The following is an 18026-nucleotide window of genomic DNA, read 5'->3' as shown; positions in this document are numbered from 1 at the left end:
AGAACGACGAAGCGCTTCTGCACCCCAACCTTCAGTCTCTGGCTCTCACGGCCTGGATGTTGAGGGCGTAGACTTCGCTTCGTTGGGTCTGTCTGAGGGTGTCTCCCGTGTCTTGCTTGCCTCTAGGAAGGATTCCACTAAAAAGAGTTACTTTTTCAAGTGGAGGAGGTTTGTCATTTGGTGTGAGAGCAAGGCCCTAGAACCTCGTTCTTGTCCTGCACAGAACCTGCTTGAATACCTTCTGCACTTATCAGAGTCTGGCCTCAAGACCAACTCAGTAAGGAATCACCTTAGTGCGATTAGTGCTTACCATATTCGTGTAGAGGGTAAAGCCATCTCTGGAGAGCCTTTAGTCGTTCGATTCATGAGAGGCTTGCTTTTGTCAAAGCCCCCTGTCAAGCCTCCTGCAGTGTCATGGGATGTCAACGTCGTCCTCACCCAGCTGATGAAACCTCCTTTTGAGCCACTGAATTCATGCCATCTGAAGTACTTGACCTGGAAGGTCATTTTCTTGGTGGCAGTTACTTCAGCTCTTAGGGTCAGTGAGCTTCAAGCCCTGGTAGCTCATGCTCCGTATGCTAAATTTCATCATAACAGAGTAGTGCTCCGCACTCACCCTAAGTTCCTGCCAAAGGTGGTGTCGGAGTTCCATCTTAACCAGTCAATTGTCTTGCCAACATTCTTTCCCAGACCGCATACCCGCCCTGCTGAACGTCAGTTGCACACATTGGACTGCAAGCAAGCGTTGGCCTTCTATTTGGAGCGGACACAGCCCCACAGACAGTCCGCCCAATTGTTTGTTTCTTTCGACCCCAATAGGAAAGGGGTCGCTGTCGGGAAACGCACCATCTCCAAATGGCTAGCAGATTGCTTTTCCTTCACTTACGCCCAGGCTGGGCTGACTCTCGAGGGTCATGTCACGGCTCATAGTGTCAGAGCCATGGCAGCGTCGGTGGCTCACTTGAAGTCAGCCACTATTGAAGAGATTTGCAAGGCTGCGACGTGGTCATCTGTCCACACATTCACATCACATTACTGCCTCCAGCAGGATACCCGACGCGACAGTCGGTTCGGGCAGTCGGTGCTGCAGAATCTGTTTGGGGTTTAAATCCAACTCCACCCTCCAGGACCCGAATTTATTCTGGTCAGGCTGCACTCTCAGTTAGTTGTTCTTCGTAGGTTAATTTCTGTTATACCCTCGCCGTTGCGAGGTTCAATTGACCTGAGTTCTTGTTTTGAGTGAGCCTGAGAGCTAGGGATACCCCAGTCGTGAGAACAAGCAGCCTGCTTGTCCTTGGAGAAAGCGAATGATACATACCTGTAGCAGGTGTTCTCCGAGGACAGCAGGCTGATTGTTCTCACCTACCCTCCCTCCTCCCCTTTGGAGTTGCGTTTTTCCTCATTTTTTGCTTGTCATTCAACTGAGCGGGAACGGTCGCGCACGGGCGGGAAGACAGCCGTGCATGCGCGGTGGGCGTACCCTGCGTGCGGGACCGCCCGCAAAGTTTTGTTCCGGTTGGTGGGGGCTGCCGTGGACGTCAACCCAGTCGTGAGAACAATCAGCCTGCTGTCCTCGGAGAACACCTGCTACAGGTATGTATCATTCGCTTACCATACCAATAGCAATACATTGCTATTCTCTCCTTCAGCTTCTGTACATCAAGATTGCCATACAGTTTAAGGATGGAAGGTTGCTTTACATATGACTGAATAGGGACAGCTGCAGAGGAAAGGCTCTGGGTTGGCCAAGGCTGTTCACTATGACTTCTGTTACCGGCAAAGAGGTGAAGATTGACCACCAGTGGAGGGGGCTGGTGAAGGAGGGGAGCAGGAGTCATGGGAGAGAGGGAAGGAGCTGAGGTCACAAGAGTTGAGGCTCTTGATCCATGGCAGGAAGGATAGGGAAGGATAAAAAAGCTGCTTTGGGTGCTAGAACGACACACTGGTTCAGAACTGCTGAGTTACAGCGATTCACCTTGTTTCCAGGAACTAGACTCATGTAACCTGATACTTTGGTTTGTTTCATTCAGGAAAATACATTAGGTATAATGAAACTGCTGCTTAAATAAAACCCTACTATTTTGGATATTATTCTTCAAATTATTACTTGCAACAAATTTCTCTCTCAGACTTCTTATTATACTAAGAATTAATAATTTTATACTCATGAGTTCAAATTATACATCATACATATTAATCACATTGGCCTTAAAGTTTGAACCATGTAGTTCATTTTACAAACTTTTGTCTCTGAATCATCTTCTAAATTCTACAGTTTGCCATAGTTAAAAGGGTGAGAGGATAATAATTTGGTTTAATGATGTTCTTTAAGGAAAGCTTATAGAAGAGTGAATGAAGTGCAATCAAAGATGCTCTCTGACCTGTGGATAGTGGTATATCTTGGAAAGGCTGGAAAACTGGCTTGAATGCTCAGCTGGAAGACCTTCAATAATAACAGCCAGTGGTCCAGATGTTTTGCAGATGTAATTTGGGATCTCAGTGTCCATTCCTGAAAATATGCTCATAGCAGCTGTATACATTAGTAACAAATTGTTATAAGGGTTATAAATGTGGAACCCCAGTGTAAGGTTGGGTAAGAGCTCCGAGCTGTTGTTAATCTCCTCCACCGCAGACACAAAGGCCAGGAAGTTGTAATAGTTCAATGCTAAAGGACTTTAATGACAATAAATATAATTTAATATGAAATTAGCATCACACTATAAGATACAGAAACATACATTAATAGTAGACAAGAAATAGGCTTAGGATAGGGTTAGAAGCATTGTTTCTCACAACAGGAAGTTGTAATAGTTCAATAGTATAGGACTTTAAGGACAATAAATATCATTTAATATAAAATTAGCATCAAACTATAAGATGCAGAAACACATACATTAGTATTAGACAAGAGTAAAATAGGTTTAGGATAAGGGTTTGAAACATTGTTTGTGATAAGCTTTTCATATTGGTCTGATAACAAAGACCAAAGCGTGCATGCTAAAGGTTCATCACAACTTAACTGTATTTCTTTCCTCTTTTTTCCTTCTCCCCATATTTTTTTTTCTATTCTTGAGCCATGAATCAGGCCACAGCAAGTAACATAGTAACATAGAGGTCCATAATCGAACGGAGCCGGCCATCTATATGGGCGGCCATCTCTAAGGCCGGCCCTGTAGAGGTGTCTGGACCGTATTATCGAAACAAACCAGGGAGAAAGCCTGGGGGGGGGGGGGGGGGCGGCAATGCATTCTTCCAGGAAAAAAAGAATTAAATGATCCTAGGTTCCACTCTAACTCATGTTTAATGTGTGACAAAATACCATAAATAAGTAAATAAATAAATATAAACTTTTAATGTTGAGCACCTGATTCTCAAAGTGAATATATTCCAAACACTATAATGAAAATAAAATGATTTTTTTTCTACCTTTGTTGTCTGGTGACTGTTTTTCTGATCATGCTGGCCCAGTATCCGATTCTGTTGCAATCTGTCCTCTTAACTCCGTTTCCAGGGCTTCCTTTCCATTTATTTCTTTCCTTTCCTTTCCTCCTTTCTTTTTCATTTCTGGTCCTCAGCTTCTGCCTATTTTCTTCATCCATGTGCAGTTTTTCTCCTCTTTTCCTTTCCCCTCATCTCATCTCCTTCCTCACTCTTCTCCCCCCCCCCTCCATCCATGTTCAGCATTTCTTCTCTCTCCCCTCCTCTCCCCTGCCCTCCATCCACCCATGTCCAGTGACCCTCCTCTCCCCTGCCCCCCATCCACCCATACCCAGCGACCTTCCTCTCCCCTGCCCTGCATGCATCCATACCTAGTGACCTTTCCCCTGCCCTCCATCCACCCATGTCCAGCAGTGACCCTCCTCTCCCCTACCCTCCATCTACCCATGTCCAGCAGTGACCCTCCTCTCCCCTGCCCTGCATGCACCTATACCCAGTGACCCTCCTTTCCCCTGCCCTCCATCCACCCATGTCCAGCAGTGACCCTCCTCTCCCCTGCCCTGCATGCACCCATACCCAGCGACCCTCCTCTCCTCTCCCCTGCCCTTCATCCACCCATGTCCAGCAGTGACCCTCCTCTCCCCTACTCTGCATGCACCCATTCCCAGCGACCCTTCTCTCCCCTCCATCCACCCATGCCCAGCGACTCCCTTCTCTCCCCTGCCACCCCCTCCTGGGTTGTTCGGCAAATTCTCCTCCCTCCCTCCGGATCCGGTCCCTCACCGACTCCTTGTCCTTCTAATTCTTTGGGGCAGGCAGTCTTGCCTGCCCGCAGGCCAGCACTGACTCTCCCCCACTGCCGGTTCGTGCTTCAAAATGGCCGCTGAGACTTCAGCAGAAGTCTTGCGAGGCCACCTCTGGAAGTTTTGGCGGCCATTTTGAAGCGCGAATCGGCAGCGGGGGAGAGTCAGCGCTGGCAGCAGGCAGGCAAGACTGCCTGCCCTGAAGAATTAGAAGGACAAGGAGTCGGTGAGGGACCGGATTCGGAGGAAGGGAGGAGGGAGGGAGGAGAGCCAGAGCCGGCTTGTGAGTTTTAACAACCAGCTCGCAAGTCGGTACAAAGTTTAACAACCGGCTCTTGCGAGCCGGTGCAAGCTGGCTCCAGCACACCACTGTGCCTGGGCCACCTGTCTACAGTGTACTTCATCCACCACCACACTACTCCTGGGACCTGCATGCTGCTCTGATGGACCTTGCTATAACATCTGAGGCTGTTTTAGAAGCTGGTGAGTTCTATTTTTATTTATATTTCTTGGTAGTGGGAAGGGGTCAGTGACCTCTAGGGGAGTAAGGGGAGGGGTTCCTGAGCTCAGTGGTCATCTGGTCATTTACGGCACATTGTTGTGTCTTGCTCATTGGAAAAACAGGTCTAGACCAAAACACTGAAGATTTCACCTTAGATGTTTTGGTTTTATTTTTTTATTTGTAGCATTTTTATCCCACATTTTTCCACCAATTTGCAGGCTCAATGTGGCTTACATTTGCCATAATGGCGGTTGCCATTTCCGGGTAACAGAATTACAAATGGTAATGCGTTAAGTTGCATACATACATGGTAACATACAAGTAACATAACATACGTGGTACAGATCATGGTATAGATATATATCATGTGCATATACATGGTGAGGAAGAATAAATTATGGTAATACATGAAAGTTCCTGAGTAAGAAATTGAGTTGTAGCATACTTTAGGTCATTGACTATGGAGAGACCATATTCGACATAAAGATTGAAGTGGTAATGCTTATTCATTAATGGCAAAGAGGTTAATCAATCAAGCGATAAGATTTCAGTCATGTCTATGTCGTGCAAAGTCTTATAATTTGGTATTTAAGATGGATGTTTATGGTATGCCTTCTTGAACATTATGGCTATAAAATGTCCAAGTATTACGCACACCTTAATTCCAATTTTGAAACACCTCTTAGACATCCCCTTGTGATTTGGACACACTGCAGATGAAATGCATAGATAGATGTCTGCAAAACAGGTTTCGTAAAAATCGATTTGGATATTTAGAGAAAAAAAAATCCATCCAAATGGTGCTTTGTGACACTTTTTGGACATTTTTCTGTTTTGAAAATGAGCCCCATAAACTCTCCACCCAAGATTATACAGGAACCAAAGGAGGTTGGATGAGGAAGTGGTATAGGGGGAGATTGCATGCTTAGATGTACAGGCGGAAATCCCCAATCCACAGCAACAAAAGAGAGGCCAGACTGATGATGGAACAGCTAGACATTTTAGCAGAAGTTCACATCAGCCATAGGTGAAGATGTCCCAGAGTGCAAGGAGAAAGAAAAAAAGGAAGCGGGAGATCATATCAGGAAGAAGAGAAAAGATGGGGTAAGTGGGAGAAGACCACTAAACTTCAATGAAGACACAAGACATAAGCATCGCCATGCTGGGACAGACCAAGGGTCCATCGAGCCCAGCACCCTATCTCTAACAGTGGCCAAAAGAGCAAGCATTTTGTCTCGCCCATCCCAGAAATAGTGGATTATTCCTACGTCCATTCAATAACATTCTATATCCTTTTTCTCCAGGAAGCCATCTAACCTTTTTTAAAACTCTGCTAAGCCAACCGCCCCAACCACCTTATCCAGCAACGAATTCCAGAGTCTAACCATGCATTGAGTGAAGAAAAACATCCTCCGATTCATTTTAAATTTACTACACTGCAGCTTCATCGCATGCCCCTTGTCCTAGTATTTTTAGAAAGCGTAAACAGACACTCCACATCAACCCGTTCCATTCCACTCATTATCTCATAGACCTCTATCACATCTCCCCTCAGCTGCCTTTTCTCCAAGCTGAGGAGCCCCAGCCGCTTTAGCCTTTCCTCATAGGGATGTCGGCCCATCACCATATATCATCTTTGTTGCCCTTCTCTGCACCTTTTCCAATTCCACTATATCTTTTTTGAGGTGCGGTGACCAGGTCTTGAACACAATACTCAAGGTGCGGTCGCACCACGGAGCGATACAACGGCATAATAATATCCTCATTTTTGTTTTCCATCCCTTTCCTAATAATACCCAACATTCTATTTGCTTTCCTAGCCGCAGCAGCACATTGAGCAGAAGATTTCAATGTATCATCAATGATGACACCTAGATCCCTTTCTCAGTCCGTGACTCCTAATGTGGAACCTTGCATGACGTAGTTATAGTTTGGGTTCCTCTTTCCCACATGCATCACTTTGCACTTGTTCACATTAAACGTCATCTGCCATTTAGACGCCCAGTCGCCCAGTCTCGTAAGGTCCTCTTGTAATTTTTCACAATCCTCCCGTGATTTAACTACTTTGAATAACTTTGTGTCATCAGCAAATTTAATTACCTCACTAGTTACCCCATCTCTAGGTCATTTATAAATATGTTAAAAAGAAGCGGTCCTAGCACTGACCCCTGGGGAACCCCACTATCTACCCTTCTCCACTGAGAATACTGATCATTTAACCCTACTCTGTTTTCTATCCTTTAACCTAATCCACAACAGTACCCTACCTCCTATCCCATGACTCTCCAATTTCCTCTGGAGTCTTTCATGAGGTACTTTGTCAAACACCTTCTGAAAATCCAGATACACAATATAAACCAGCTCAACTTTATCCACATGTTTGTCAACCCCTTAAAACAAATGTAGTAGATTGGTGAGGCAAGACTTCCCTTCACTAAATCCATGTTGACTTTGTCCCATGAGTCCATGCTTTTGAATGTGCTCTTTAATTTTGTTCTTTATAATAGTTGACTATTTTAAAATTTCACACAAAAGTTTGTAATCCAATTTATTTTTATGTGTAGCTACAGTTGACGTTTGTGGAAAATAGCAGACAGTTCATAGGAAAGCCCTCAGGTTACTACATCAGTGCCCTGAATACTCTGTTCACATGAATAACTTCCCTAAATCTTAATGGACAGATACTGTGTTTTTAGTTTCATGGGCTATACAGGCAAACACTTCACTTGTTATGTGGTGTCAGATGTAATCATCTGTGTATTAAAGCATTGCACTGAGCTTCAGCACAAAATGTTCTAATGCATATGCAGAACTTTACTCTTGATACAGTAAACTAATGACAAGCAAACTACTGCTGAATTAGAAAATGTGCAATGACAGAAAAATAGTGCATACCACAGACTGCTGCATCAGGCTTGTTTATTTCCCTTCTTGTCAGGTGTCACCATTTTTACAGATCAGTAGACAAAATCAAAATGCTGTTGTGATTTGGATTGCTGTGGCTACTAGGTTGCTCAGGATCAGTTGGGAGGGTGGCTACCTCAGCTGAAGTAAAGTTTCTGCACTAAAGGAGAGCTAGGATGGAGGTAATTCATACAATTCAGAAGAAATGGACAGTGACTTAATTGAAGACATCCGCAAGATAGCTAGGAAAGGGGAAGTACTAGTGATAGGTGACTTCAATATGCCGTATGTTGATTGGGGTGTCCCTGTTGCGGGGTCGTCCAGAAGCAAAGAGATCTTAGATTCCCTACAGGAAGAATTGTTCCAGCAGTGAGTAACGAAACCGACACGGGATGGAGCTATTCTGGACCTGGTGCTTACGAATGGAGAGTACGTTTCAGACGTCAAGGCGGCAGACCATTTGGCATCTAGTGATCATCGTATGGTATGGTTCAATATTAAAATAGAAGAGAGGGCTCATTCGAGATTGAAGGTCCTGGATTTCAAAGGAACTAACTTTGCCAAGATGGAGGAATTTCTCAAGGAACAGTTAGCGGGATGGGAACAGCTGAAGGATGTAGAACAGCAATGGGCAAGACTGAAAGGAGCTATATGAAAGGCAACTAACCTTTATGTTAGAAAATTACATAAAAGTAAGAGGAAAAGAAGGCCTCTCTGGTACTCGAATATAGTAGCTGAAAAGATAAGGGTAAGGAGGCTGGACTTTGCACGTTATAAGACGACTCAGAAAGATGAAGACGGGCGAGAATACCTAAATAAGCGAAGAGAAGTTGGAAAAGCTATCAGGAAAGCGAAGCGGCAAATGGAGGAAAAGATAGCTAATACGGTAAAATTGGGGGATAAGACCTTTTTCAGATATGTAAGTGACAAGAGGAAGTGCCATCATTGTGATAGCATCATTGACAAGAGGAAGTGCCATCATTGAATGCTATCATTGTGAGGCTCAAAGCTGAGGGAAAGAAATATGTGGAAGATGATAAGGATAACGCTGAACTTCTTAACAATTATTTTAGCTCTGTGTTCACGAATGAAAGACCGGGGGTAGGGCTGCAGAAAACAAAGGCTAAAGGGGATGGATGTATGGTAGACCAAGACCCGTTTACGGAGGACTGTGTTCGTGAGGAGCTTGCCAAACTAAAAGTAGAGCGATGGGGCCTGATGGGACACACCCAAGGGTGCTTAAGGAACTCGGAGAAGTTCTGTCGGCTCCGCTGTCAGACCTCTTCAATTCTTCCTTAGAAACTGGAGTGGTCCCAGTGCTGGAGAAGGGCGGATGTGGTTCCTTTGCACAAGAGTGGAAGTAAGGAGGAGGTTGGGAATTACAGACCTGTCAGTCTGACCTCGGTGGTGAGTAAACTAATGGAAACGCTTCTAAAGAGGAGGACTCTGAGATTTCTGGAACTACATGGAATGCGGGACCTGAGGCAGCATGGCTTCACTAGTGGCAGGTCATGTCAGACGAATCTGACTGTCTTCTTCGACTGGGTGACCAAACAGTTGGATGTAGGACGGGCGCTTGATGTGGTATACTTGGAATTCAGCAAAGCCTTTGACACAGTTCCGCACAGGCGACTGATAAATAAATTGAGTGCCCTCGGTATGGGACCTAGAGTAACTGATTGGGTTAAAAATTGGTTGAATGGCAGGAGACAGAAGGTAGTGGTAAATGGAGCTTGCTCTGAAGAAAAGGATGTCGTCAGTGGAGTTCCGCAGGGATCGGTCCTAGGGCCGGCTCTTTTTAACATCTTTGTGAGCGATATTGCGGAAGGGCTGTGGTAAGGTTTGTCTCTTTGCAGATGATACTAAACTCTGCAACAGAGTGGACACCCTGGAGGGTGTGAATGACATGAGGAAGGGCCTAGCGAAGCTAGAGGAATGGACCGATATTTGGCAACTAAGGTTTAATCCCAAAAAATGCAGGGTCATGCACTTGGGTCACAGGAATCCGAGGGAACGGTACAGTATAAGGGGTGAAGTGCTTCACTGTATGAAGGAAGAGCGGGACGGGGGTGATTGAGTCTGATGACCTTAAAGCTTTCAAACAGGTAGAAAAAGCGACGGTCAAAGTCAGAAGGATGCTTGGGTGCATAACGAGAGACATGACCAACAGGAAAAAGGAGATGATAGTGCCGTTGTATAAGTCTCTAGTGAGGCCCCATTTGGAGTACTGCGTACAGTTCTGAAGATCGCACCTACGGAAAGATATAAACAGGATGAAGTCAGTCCAGAGGGTGGCTACGAAATTAGTAAGCGGTCTTGAATGCAAAAATTATAGGGATAGGCTTATGAACCTCAACATGTATACGCTGGAAGAGAGGAGGGAGAGAGGTGACATGATAGAAATGTTTAAATATCTCAAAGGCATTTATGTACAGGAAGAGAGCCTTTTTCAAATGAAGGAGAGCTCTGGAATGAGGGGGCATATGACAAAGTTAAGAGGGAATAGGCTTAGGAGTAACCTAAGGAAGTATTATTTCACAGAAAGAGTGGTGGAGGCGTGGAATGGCCTCCCGGTGGAGGTGTTGGAGTCTAGGACTGTTCCAGAATTTAAAAAGGCATGGGATAAGCATGTGGGATCACTTAGGAACAAGAAGAATTAGGGGTTACAGAGGATGGGCAGACTGGATGGGTCATATGGCCTTTATCTGCCGTCATGTTTCTACGTTTCTAAAAGTAAGCAAAATGGTGTATTGTCTGAAGACTAAGTTACACACAGAGGGGCTGAAGGAAATAAAGAAACACTCGCTATAAGAAGGAAGAAATAATGCAAGGTTTCACATATTTATATGCTATGAATAAGGTACAAACAAGTAGTATTTTCAAAAAATGGAAAGCTCAATTTTAAAAAGATGTCAAAGGAAATAAGAAGGGGAGAACCTCAAAAAAAAAAAAAGGATGTGATTTTTTGTTTCTTTCTTGGAAAGTATGGTGGATATTTAAAGTAGTTCAATAGTAAACAGCAGCAAAATGATAACATGCTTTGGAAAAACATGGGGAGGTCACTTTTCACAATACGTTTACCCAGGATCTGAAGCTGTCTGAAAACTTTTCACTCTGTTCATTGGAAGAAGTAGACACAGGGAAAAGTACATTTTTATCTGCCCTAAAGGTATGAGAGATTGAGAGAGACGACACCACATCCAGTTGCTTATTTTTTTTTTTTTTTTTTTTTTTTACATTTTTAAATTATATTTTTATTAAAGATTTAGCCTTACATAGAATGCAAAAGTAAACACATAATCAAACAAAACCCCCCTTTAAAAAAAAAAAAAAAAAAAAAAAAAAATTTGTTATTAAAAGGCAATACCTGGAGACAAATTACAGAGTTACACAAGTTCAAGTTCAAGGCGTGCTATGTGGCTCCTGACAAAAAAGGTCTAAACGAGCCCAGGTCTTCAAAACAGACCTAATATTTCGGCGTCTATGAGCCAAAATTATTTCATATTTTCTGATCACGCATACATAACTCCACCATTCATTATAATTCAGGTACACATTATTTTTCCAATTGGAGACAATTAAATGTAAGGCAACAGCTAGTAGTATGTTATACAATTTCTTATCTGACTCCAGAAGAGGGATAGTAGGACAAGAAGCTCGTAAGATCACAACCTCATACGAGATCGCAGTGGTCTCAGGCAAATGAAAGATACGACACATTTTTGCCCAAATTAATTGCCAGTAAGCTCTGACATTTTTACAGTAGAAAACCATATGTGCCAGTGAGCCATCTCTTTCCTGACAAGACCAGCAGTTGAAGTTGATACTCTTAGTGATTCTGGCCACTCGAGCAGGAGTCCAATAAGCTTTATGAAAGATGAAATATGAGGATTGAGATATTGCTGCTGACTTCGTGGGACGTATGGAGTTAAGCCAGAAGGTAGACCAATCAAATTCAGATGCATCCAAACCAAACTCCGCTTCCCAAGATATCCTCAATGGAGCAACTGTATCAGCATGTAGATTCTGAAGTTTTTTATATAGCAAAGAAGCCTTCTTACGACCTGATGAAATGGTGTGACAAAAGGAGATAAACTCTGAAGGGTTCGAGCTAAGTAAATTGGAGACCTGAAAGGTTGCAAAACATGTAGAGATTTCCTTCCATGTGTCGGAATCTAGCAAAGAAACATTATACAATGCAGACATAGTAGCAGGCGATAACAGGGTACCAGCAATATACAGTTGCGACAGCTGCCATACACCCCTTTCTTGCCATTCCGCTGTTTGAGACTGCAGGAGACCAGCTGGAAAACCAGAGTTATACCAGAGAGATATATCTTCCAAAGAGATAGCACGGATTCCAAGGCCAGCCCTAAACGTACGGATATCAGAGGCAGAGGCCTTTAACAGCCGAATGCGTCTGGTATAGGGGTACAAATCTGCATACGGGAGTAGAGATAAAGGGCACGGGTGCACCAACGCTGCCTCAAATCTCTGCCATCGAGGCGTGAGGTGAGATAATTCCCTTTGGAACCACCTTAAAGACTGGGCAAGCCGGAAAGCCTTGTGATAGTACTTAAAATCAGGAACATTAAGACCTCCCAGATCCTTTGGTAATTTAAGCTTCTTGAGCGCAATACGGGGAGGCTTCTGCCTCCATAAAAACTTAATTAGGAGGGAATCAATTTTGTTGTAGAATGAGTTGGGAAAGGAGAGGGGAGTCATACTAAAAATGTAATTTAGTTTTGGAGCCAGAACCATCCTGATAGCCTCTACCCTCCCCCACCACGTTAGATATAGCGGAGACCAGACATTTAGAATGGAAGCAGTTAAAGATAAGATTTGGTCCTTAATGAGGGACAAACTTTGATCAACCGATTTGGAATACCATACTCCCAAATACTTAATTTTGTGAGGCTCCCAGGAAAATGGGTATTGAGATACCTGAGCTCTATGCACGAAGGAATTGAGCGGCATTATAGCTGACTTAGACCAGTTTATCTTATAACCAGACAGAGAAGAAAAAGAATTGATTACTTCCAATACACTGGGAAGAGAATTTGGTGTGGTATATAGCAATATATCATCAGCATAGATGGAAAGTTTAAACATCTCCCCTCCAACAGAGACACCAGAAATATGCGAATGAGCTCTAATAGCTATAGCTAATGGCTCCAAGGCGATGTTGAAAAGGAGAGGTGACAGTGGACAGCCTTGTTTTGTGCCTCTTTTTAGAGGAAAAAAGTGAGAATTATTACCATTCACTGAGATTGAGGCCTTTGGATTAGTATACAATATTTTAATCATTTTAATAAAGGATGGGCTAAAATTAAACCAAGCCAAGATGTGAAACAAGTACTGCCATTCAATTCTATCAAAAGCTTTCTCAGCATCAAGTGAAACCGCTAGAAAAGGCTCCTGAGAGCCCTCAACATGCGCCAGAATATTCCAGAAAAGTCTAGAGTTATCGCTAGCCAGTCTATCTACTGTAAATCCATTCTGATCCCTATGGATTATGTCTGGGACAATATGTTGAAGGCGGAGTGCCAGGATTTTTGCATAAATTTTGTTATCTATGTTAATCAGAGAAATAGGTCTATAATTCTCAACTTTGGCCGGGTCTCTGTCTGGTTTAGGTATAACAACAATCGTGGACTGGTGGAAGGAGCCAGTTTGACCCTCATGTAATAAGAGAGAATTATAGAGGGCTTGCAGCTTGGGCGCCAGAAACTCCGCAAACCTTTGATAAAATTCTACAGTGAAACCATCATTCCCTGGCGACTTACCTGGCGAAAGAGAGTGAATGGCCTCTAGGATCTCCTTATGTGAGATTGATTGTTCTAAAGCTTGATTTTGAGAGACATCTATAAGAGGCCTATCAAGATGGTTCCCAAATTCCTCAAAAGGCCCCTCAGAAAATTGAACTTCAGAGTCATATAATTTGTTGTAGTACAATTGGAATTGCTGGGCAATGGCATCATCTTTGACGTGTATGACCCCCGAGGAATCAACAATTTGCGAAATCCTATTCCTACTTTTTTTAGTTTTCAAGTACTGCGCAAGAAGGTGGCTTGCTTTATTACTCTCAGCATACAATGTGGATTTGTGAGCATGAATGATGTTCAACGCCTCCCTTGAGAGAGTGGTATTTAAATCATATTTTAATTTCTGCAAGCTCATAAGAGTAGCTGGTTCATTATCTACAATGAACTGACTTTCCAACAACTTAAGTTTGGCAGTTTTCTCTAGCAGGTCCATTCTGCGCCTACGATTGGCCATGGCAGAATAACTAATGATATGACCTCTGACAGTAGCCTTAAAGGCATCCCACCACAAGAGAGCTTTATGTTCCTCTAAGAGATTAAATTGAAAAAACTCTTCCATTTTGGACTGTATAAATTGAATAAAAACATCATCCTGCAACAGCATGGATTGAAATCTCCAATACGATTTATTCTGAACTGGTAAGATATCAGCTAACTGAAGAGATACTGGCGTAAGTATCTCAGAATTACATAGATGAGGTAGTAAATTAGAGGAGATTAAAAAGTAGAGAATTGATAAACTGCAATCGGGGTATATTTGCAGTTCATGCCAGTGACTAACAAAAAATACAAGCCTGTCTCATGTAGGAACTAAGCCATGATTCTACTTACTAGGTATGTCCATCAAATGAAGGAACAGTTGTGAAGGATGGATGATGAAATGGAGAAAAGTTTTCTATAGTTACAAGTCCCCCGATCATGATGTCCCCATCCCTATGTAAACCTGTTCGTAGCTGCATTGATAGGTAGTTTCCAAGACTGCACTGACACTCAGCCGTCTTCCACAGGATGTCACAGAGCATCAGCACAATCAGAACCAGATGAGCTTCCATCTTTAATGCTGTGAAACAGCTTCTACTGTGACAATGCTCACTCTTCCCACTCCAAATGTAACAGCTGGGCATGGTGTGGGATGCTGTATGGTTGCTGATGGTGCTATCTAACTAAATATTTGAATAATGGGCAGAAAGCATTAAGTATTAAACTGCAGTGAAGTAGACCTGTCCATTTACACACAAGAAGGATGAAGACAGTAAAATTGTAATGCTTATGGTGAAGTGACCACTCTATTTCTAGCTGAGCTCCAACACCTGTGAGGACATCATATGGCCTCTGTTGGGCCCTGATGCTCAGAGGTTCATCCTTAAGGGATATCTGCTCCTGACAGCTGTATTTATCTTGAAATAGAAGTTGTTTCTTTTAAATATAACCTTATATATCCTTTGTCTTCATTTATTTAAAGATAAATATTAATTTAATTGGAATGCTTTTGTTGATCACAGTATAACACAATGTTGCATTACAGGTGATGATAACAGAAAAAGATGAAAAAGCCCATTCACTCTGAACAGTTATTGTGTCTATACTGCCTAAGATGCATCTGGGATTCCAGTTAGAGTGAAACTAATTACAAGGCATCTCTCCAGGACAGTTTATTGGGCTCCTTCCCTGGTAATCCAGCACCTTGAATAGCAGAGCACATCTGATCCCTATTACTAACATCCTGCACCCCATCTTTCCCACATTTAACCACAAGGCTTTGTAATAATTAAAATATATATGCTTGATACAGATTTATTCTGCTAGCCTATGGTAAACCATAAAGCCAGCGAGGTCAGTAGATTCAATCCTACTACCTATATAGATAATGGCCTTGCCTCTATGGATTATGTTAAACACATTGTTTTATCCTCTCTTCCCCACATAATAATTATAAACCCACAACCCTAAACACTCCTGATCATTCTCTTCCTATTTCTGATAGTCTGAAAATTTTAGGTGTTACAACTGATCACCATCTTACACTTGAGAACCAAGTTAACTCCATTATAAAGAAGATGTTTCATTCTATGTGGAAACTTAAACATCTAAGACCTTACTTCCCGAGGGAAACATTCCGTAACTTGACACAAACAATGGTTCTGAGCCATGCAGATTACTGCAATGGAATATATGTGGGATGTAAAGAACAGCTCATGAAGAAACTCCAGACAGCCCAAAACACAGCTGCCAGGCTGATATTCAGCAAAACACGATTCGAGAGTGCCAAACCTCTCCGAGTAAAACTGCATTGGCTCCCAATCAAGGAGCGCATTACCTTCAAAATCTGCTCTTTGGTCCACAAGATTATCTATGGTGAAACTCCAGGATACATGGTTGACTTGATAGATCTTCTGACCAGAAATAGAACTAGTACATCAAGTACCTATTTGAACCTCCACTATCCGAGCTGCATAGGACTCAGATATAAATCAACCTATGCATCCAATTTCTCCTATTTTGGCACACAAATGTGGAATGCACTACCAAAGACTGTGAAAATGATTTACAACCATCTTAACGTCAGGAGATCATTAAAGACTTACCTGTTTTGCAAGGCCTATCCCACTGACCCTACTTAAATGCATAAACTGTGCAACACAATATAACCTTAGATCGTATTGGATATTATCCAGCTTATTTTCGAAAGAGAAGGGCGCCCATCTTTCAACACAAATCGGGAGATGGGCGTCGTCCTCCCGCGGGCGCCCAAATCGGTATAATCGAAAGCCGATATTGGGCGCCCCCAACTGCATTCCGTCGCGGGGATGAACAAAGTTCAAGGGGGTGTGTCGGAGGCGTAGCAAAGGCGGGACCAGGGCGTGTTTATCGGCCGAGGAGAGATGGGTGTCCTCGGCCGATAATGGAAAAAAGAAGAGCGTCTCTGGTGAGAATTTGGTCCGCTTTATTTGGTCCCTTTTGTTTTAGGTCCAAGTCCCAAAAAAGTGCCCGAACTGCCCAGATGACCACCGGAGGGAATCAGGGATGACCTCCCCTGACTCCACCAGTGGTCACTAACCCCCTCCCACCCTAAAAAAAAAAGAACTTTTAAAAACTTTTTTTGCCAGCCTCTATGCCAGCCTCAAATGTCATACTCCGGTCCATCGCAACAGTATGCAGGTCCCTGGAGCAGTTTTAGTGGCTGCAGTGGACTTCAGGCAGGCAGACCCAGACCCCCCCCCCCCCCACTTGTTACACTTCTGGTGGAAAATGGGAGCCCATCAAAACCCACCCGAAACCCACTGTACCCACATGTAGGTGCCCCCCTTCACTCCTTAGGGCTATGGTAGTGGTGGATAGTTGTGGGGAGTGGGTTTGGGGTTTTTTTTTTGGGGGGGGGGGCTCAGCACCCAAAGTAAGGGAGCTATGTACCTGGGAGCAATTTGTGAAGTCCACTGCAGTGCCCCCTAGGTTGCCCGGTTGGTGTCCTGGCATGTCAGGGGGGCCAGTGCACTACAAATCTTGGCCCCTCCCATGACCAAATGCCTTGGATTTAGTTGTATTTGAGATGGCCGGCTTCGGTTTCCATTATGGTTGAAAACCGAGGCCGGCCATCTCTAAGTACGGCGATCTCAACATTTAGTTCGACCTAAATGTTGAGATTTGGCCGGCCCCGACTGTATTTTCGAAACGAAAGATGGACGCCCATCTCGTTTCGAAAATACGATCGGCCCTGCCCCTTCACGACGCCGTCCTCGGAGATGGGCGCCCTTAGAGATGGCCGGCCCCATTCGAAAATGCCCCTCCATATATTCCTTATTATCGTTGACCCTTATTGTACCTTAAACCCTAACCTTACCTGACCCCTATTTCAATCTATATTTGTTTACCCTACTGGACTTGGCGTTCGCCTTTACGGTATTTTGTAAGCCACATTGAGCCTGCTAATGGGTGGGAAAATGTGGGATACAAATGTTACAAATAAATAAATAAATAAACATAAGTGCAAACTTTTAATTTAAGCCAGTTAAATTGTTGATGTCATGCACTGTAAGAGCAATGTATTGTCCAGTTAGGGAAGTCAGAGGTTAAATTCTACATCATTTGCAAACTATTTCCCAGAATTCAGGAAATGTATTTGGAAGTTTCACACATTTATGTTAATAAAAGTTTTTTTTAAACACATTAACACTTTTTAAACAAGTGTTAGGAGAATGTGTATGGAAAAAAATATGTCTTACCTGATCATTTTCTTTCCATTAATCGCAACCTGGGCTGGTGTTACAACAGCTGAAGCCCAGGTCATAAATTAAGGAAAGGACCCCCTATCTAATCCCCTCTCCTCCATGCCCACCATTATTACCATACATAAACTAACTTTAAATTACTTTTTAAAACACAAAAAACAGACAGAGTTTCACCAAATACAGAACAAAGGATCACACCTGGAATTAACTGCAGAGGTGTGCAAAGTGGCACCTTGGGTCTAATAGAGGTGGCCTAGAACATCAGAAAGCACCACTTAAGCAGTGCCTGTGAATAGTGGAGCTGGAGAATATGCACAGAAGTGGAGCC

This window comes from Microcaecilia unicolor, chromosome 3, assembly GCF_901765095.1.
Source record: "Microcaecilia unicolor chromosome 3, aMicUni1.1, whole genome shotgun sequence".
In the NCBI taxonomy this organism is placed as follows: domain Eukaryota; kingdom Metazoa; phylum Chordata; class Amphibia; order Gymnophiona; family Siphonopidae; genus Microcaecilia; species Microcaecilia unicolor.
The sequence above is the reverse complement of the archived record's forward strand: the minus strand, read 5'-3'. Positions refer to the sequence as shown.